Here is a 6,442-nt window from a genome sequence, read left to right on the forward strand (position 1 = left end):
CTTGCACTTTCCAGACATGTATTTAAAGTGCTGAGCTATATCCCCAGCCATATAATCTTTCTTTCTTTTTATTTTTTCTCTGGGGATTGAACTAGGGATCTTGTGCTTGCCAGACAGGCCCTTATACCACTAAGCTTTTTCCTCAGCCCAGGTATTGATTTTTTAATGCATTTGGCACAGGGTCTCTATGGTTTCACTATGTAGATCAGACTCATAGTGCTTCTCCTGTTTTCAGCCTCCCAAGTGCTGGGAGTACAGAAGCACACCACTATGCCCAGTCTCCCAGCTACTGATTCTTGTGTTTTGATTTTGTAATCTGCCCCATAGTTGAAATTGCACATTAATTCTAAGAAGTTTTTGTAGAACTCCTTGGGTATTCTATGTAGTATAACATGTCATCTGCAAATAATGAAAAATTGATTTCATTATTTTCTGTACTTTATTTTTCTTTTATTACTTTTGTTTGCTTGATCACTTCACTAATGTTTCAAGCAATACATTGAACAGAACTAAGTGCACATTCTTATCTTGTTCTTTATTTTAGAGGAAAGCATTCAAGGTTTTTAATTTTTCATTTAAAATAATATTGCTTTTTTGATTTTCAGAAATGGTGTTTATTAAATTCGGGTAAGAATCTTCTATATTTGCTCTCTTTAGGAATTTTATCAGGATGAAGTGTTGGATTTTGTCAACAGCTTTTTATGCTTCAAGTTCATTTAACAGAAACAATGAGCATACTAAAATAAAATAGACATGACAATTGAAGTCATATTTGTAGGCAAGAATATCCTGAACAGGGGGCTGGTGAGATAGCTTACTGGTCTAAAGCTCCTGCTTAGGTAAGCTTAGGCATGCACAGTGGATTGCGGTTTGATCCCCGGCACCACATACTATGCCAGCCCTGCCCTGAGGGTGGGATGAGCCAGGCAAAATAATCCTAAACAGACATTAATTTCCCAAGAAACAATAGCAAATATTGAATGATATTAGATAAAAAAATTCCTTTTTACAGTAAAGGAACAAGTAATGTGACTGACGAGAAAACGTGAAGAATGGAAAAAAATAGTAGTTATGTCTCAGAGAACTTATTTCTGTATTATGCTAAGAAATCTAGAAAAAATTGACCACCCAAAATAAAAAACACACTAAAAAATAAAAATGAACAAGTATATCAAATAACTCAGAGTAACTGCAAATGGGCAATAAACATACAAAACTGTGGACCATTTCTTACCAATAACAACTGCAGATTTAAATAATCCTAAGATTTTTGCTACAGCAGAAAGAAGGGAAGCCTTTAAAAAATTGAATGGAAATAAATGTTGGTGTTGTTGTGCTGATGAAGGAACTCTCTACACTGCTGTTCAGAAGGTAGACTTGTGAAAACACTGTGGAAATTGATCTGGAGATTTCTCAGAGAAGTAAAATTAGAAATTCCTTTTGAATCCTCTATTCCCTTTTTGGTTTTCTTCCTGAGAGAGCTAAAGTCATCCTGTTGCATAAATACAGGCATACTAATGCTTATAGTAGCACGATTTATAATAGCTAAAATGAAGAGGCAGCCTGTATGTCTAACAACAAATGAATGGATAGAGAAAATATGGTATCTATACACGATGTAACACTATTCAGCAATAAAGGAGAAATTTAGGACACTATATGGAAAGAGAAAGCTAGATGAAATAAATCAGACACACAGGCTTAAAATACCTCTTGACATCTCTCATTTGTATAAAGCAATGTTCAAGTAAAGAGAAAAGTAAAGAATTGATTCAGAAAAACAAAGAGATAGACAATTTGCAAGTGGAAGGGGGTCCAGGAGACCAGAAGTAAGGAGAGTTAAAAAATGCAGCATGTTTATGTACCAGATACTCACAATGAATGTAAACACTATACGTAGCAAACACAATCTAAAAATACCAATATTAATGCAAAAGTAGAAATAGAATTTAGATTTGGAGGGATAAATGTGAGTGAGAAATGTTAAGGGGATTAAATGAATTCAAATGCATTCTGTACATGGACTTTCCTCCAAATGAACTTTGTGTCCTGCTAACATGCACTAATGATGCAAAAGAAGACATGATTGCATTCCAGACCTAATGATAAAATTTATCATTTTGCATTTCAGATTTTAAATCTAATAGCAGATAATAATGAATCATACAAGAGAATATAATATTTGGATAATGTCAAATTAATATTGTTGAAAAATTATAAATTTTACTGTGTTATCCTGTATTATTTACTTGTTATTCAAGGGTCTTTGTGTGTGTGTGTGTGTGTGTGTGTGTGTGTGTGTGTGTGTGTGTGCGTGGCTTGCTCAGCCTTCCCTGTGGTGCCTGGGTTCATGTCCCTGAGGTTTCTAAGCTTGCCTAAGCAAGCACTTTAGATGGCTGAGCTATCTCCCTGGCCCACGAGGAACTTTTTGAATGAGGTTGTTTCCACAATGTGTAAAACAGATTAGATTAGCACCTTCTGTCAGTAATAGTGGTTGAATTTTCAATTTGACTGAAAACTAATTTTTATGGAAGGAGTTAAAATATGCTATTTTCAATTCCTGACTACATTGAGTTAAATACACCTGAAAAACTGCTTGTGCAAAAAGATCACTCTGACTGTATTCTGATTCTTGAAATCATAAGATGAATCTTCAGTGGAAATCATTCACCTAATACTAGAAAATAAAGCAAGATTCTCACCATCCAGGATTGGAAATTAGGAAGGAAACAATTCTGATATGAGTTTGTTAAAGTCTTTATCTTTTAAGCCTTTCTATGTGATCTATTTTCTTTTTTCCAATTTAATATCCATTGTCTGACAAAATATATGCATTCAACTCTACCTTTGGGTATTCATTTCCTTATGAAAGTTTCAATATCAGAGAAAATTCATGTTAAATATATTTGCATAATTTTTCTCATTAATCTGTCTTATATCAATGTAATGGTTTGTCTAAGTAGAAAAAAGAAAGAAAATCGCAAAAGATAAGGTAAAATTTTTCTTCCTATACATTATTAACCATAAAGCATTTGTAGCAATAAGATGTCTAAAGTAATGTGTGTTCATGGGGCCAGCGAGAAATCTCAGTGGTCTAAAGCGCCTGCTTAGGCAAGCTTAGGCAGGCACAGGGGCCCGCGGTTTGATCCCTGGCACCACACGCCATACCAGTCCCACCTCAGGGTGGGCTGAGCTGGCCAAAAAGGGGAAAAAAAAAAAATATATATATATATATATATATATATATATATATATATATATAACTTTAAAAAGAAGTAAAGTGTGTTCAAACATACTATTTCTTAGTTTTTAACACCTGCGAAAGAAGATGAAGGAAATAAGACTGGCTAGAAGAAACTGAGCTAGGTTTCAGGATTTGAAAGTACTGGCCTGCTGGTGCGGAGCTTTAGAACAAGCACTGCTCGTTTGGATATCCTCACTGCCCTAAAATATTGGCTCTGTGTAATCTAGCTCCCCTGTCCAATGGATGCAGTGTGCTCAGACACTTACCACACTCGGAAAACTGATTTAACAAAGTACACTGCAGAGCTGATCAGAAGCATGCAGGCATCTACTGACGACACTGTCTGCATCTCTGCACTGAGTACTGCATGGAGGTGGAGCCAAGTGGCTTAACGAGTTCAAATGAAATATTCACTGTCGCATGAGTTACACATTCAAAACCAGAGCTGAAGTAACATTGAAGAACATATTGAGAAATAACAAAACATGTGAAGCAAGTTGTTAAACCTAGTAATGCAGACATTATATTTGTTTTATTTCTTCAATTATTACTATTTAACGTATAAGCATTTTTCACCTTTCTCTGTAAAGCTACACTGAATTGACAGCTAAGTATTTGGCTCTCTGTTCACTTTCTGTGGTTTCAAGACAGCTACTGTTGATTTGTTAAGTCCTTTCTTTGCCATTTTTAACTCACTCTGATTAACCATCTCTAAAGGTTTTGTGAAATTTTTATTCTGTTTATATATCTCAGAACTAAATTGTCCTGGATGTTAAAATCCATGACACAACTAACCAACAATTAGAAATACAGTCCTGAGATATCATCAACAGGAACTTTGGTAAATAAAATTTGTGACAGGTTTTTAACTTTCACAAGGCACTGGAAAACTGTATGTCAGAATTTGCATAACAATCTCAATGAGTTGTCACTAGGTTTTTGGAGCAGAATGTTTTATTTATTCATACTGTTATGACAAAGGAGCTATTTTGGGTGTTTTCTGTAGAGCTATAAAAATGCGTTTTGGGTAAATAAAAAAGATGTAAAATACACATATAGATAATGACATACACCTTAACACACACACACACACACACACACACACACACACACACACATCCCAAATGTTTGACCTGAGTGCTGATGGTAGGGTTATAAATCAATCACTTTAAGGAAAGGTAAGGGAAATCCAAGTGTATATTGCAAATTGAGTGGTTTGGAAAAGAAGACAGAAGAGATACCTCTGACAGTAGAACATACTTAGTTAATCCTCAGTAAATGCCTGACACTATTTTGGCATTATCGATAGGTTATTTAGTTCAATTCTCAAATGTGAATTTAGTATGTAGATACCATTATTTGTGTTTTGTAGATGATAAAGCTGAACTATAAAGATGGTAAATGATAGAGAGCTAGTATATTAAAAACACAGAAGACATGATCCCAAAAACTTGTTTTCTCCACTACAGATTGGTTGTGAGACCAACTACAGTGTTACATTCTTCCTATTGGCCTGAGTTTGAACACTGAATGTTCAAAATTAAAAGTTTTCACTATCTACTAATGTCTTCTCATGTCTGCATTGCTTGAGATGCGTCATCCAATTTATAGCCTCTCTGACCTCACACACTTGCCAGTTTTGTCTGAGAACTTCCTTTCTGCATTTATTCAGATCTCTACCACAGGCTTTTCACTCCCATTGAAATAGATCCTCTTAAATCACAGATTTAGATTCTTTCAAAATTCTTATATTGACTACTGCTGAATATGCAATAAAAACAACTCAGCAGCAACAATAGAGAAGGGTTCCTTTTTCCATGTATCCCTGCTAACATGTGCTATTGGTGACCTATTAATGATAGCCGTTCTTTCTGGGGTGAGATGAAATCTCCAATGTTCTATTGATTTGCATTTCTCAAATTACCAATTATGTTGAACATATATATATATATATGTATATATTTGCAATTTTTATTTCTTCATCTTCATCAGAGAAGTGTATTCATCTGAGATGCCCATTTTTGGATTGGGTATTTGAATTTTGGGTGTCTGATATTTTTAATTCTTTATGTCTTCTAAATAAAGAATAGTTGGCTAATTTTTTGCCCAGTTCATGTTCTAAAGCCTCAGTTATGAACACCACTCCATTAGGGACAAAACCTTCAACACAGATCCTTTTGAGGAACAGTGGGTCCAAACTACAACAGTATCTTGTTACGAGCCTTGTGAAAAGAACTCCATATGATAACCAGTACCTTTAGATCTACATCAAATTAAATTGCCAAGGTAGGATTCAAAAATTCCCCAAGTGGATTTGACAGTAATGCTGAGCCAAAAGTTTCCAGTCTACCTGGTTTTCAGAGCTATGCATTGTATATCTTCGATAAAAAAGGACATATTGATTGCTCCTCCATTATTATCTTCAAAATATCATACAAGTGCATTTAAGAACTTATTCTACTTTTATAAATCTTCCAACTAAGCCAAGAAAGATGACTCTATCCTTCCCCATAACTAAAGCCAAGTCCAGTAATATGCTACTCTTGAAGTTCTTTCACACATCATTATTCTATCATTGCATCCTATTGCTTTTGTACTAAAAATATAGTGGAATCTGGCTTCCTCACAGTCTGCATTCCCAACACTGTAATTCAAATCACAGAAATTGCTCACTTCTAGACTACTAAAGCATTTCTTTATTCTGTTTGCCATACCAGCTACAGGCACTCCTGATAATTTGCTTTCTTAAGAGCTTTGTAAAACATGTCAGTCTGCATCTGTCTTCTGTTGCACGTTGCCCTTCAGGTTTCATCTTAGAATAAAATTTTATGAAATGCCTTTTATCAGAGCAACTTATATTGAAATTGCAGATCCGCCTCTTACTATCTGTGTGAAATGCGCAAACAAATGGAAGTATTCCATGTCAACATACAAGAACTCCATATGAGCTACTGTACTGTCAGATAATAGTGCCTCACATTGAAATAGCAGTATATAAATATGAGCTCATAAAATTCTGCTTCTGTTATTAATTTTGCTGCTATATCTCCTGATCATTTACTGAATATTGAAAGATAAAATTTTTTCATTTCACATGATAATTCTCAAAAACTTGATATTTAGTATCTGTGTGATGTACATCCTATATCCTTCATATATACATCTTGTTATTCATTTTTTCCTTTCTTTAGTCTAGTT

This window comes from Octodon degus, unplaced genomic scaffold (genome assembly GCF_000260255.1).
Source record: "Octodon degus isolate 3935 unplaced genomic scaffold, OctDeg1.0 scaffold00202, whole genome shotgun sequence".
Lineage (NCBI taxonomy): Eukaryota > Metazoa > Chordata > Mammalia > Rodentia > Octodontidae > Octodon > Octodon degus.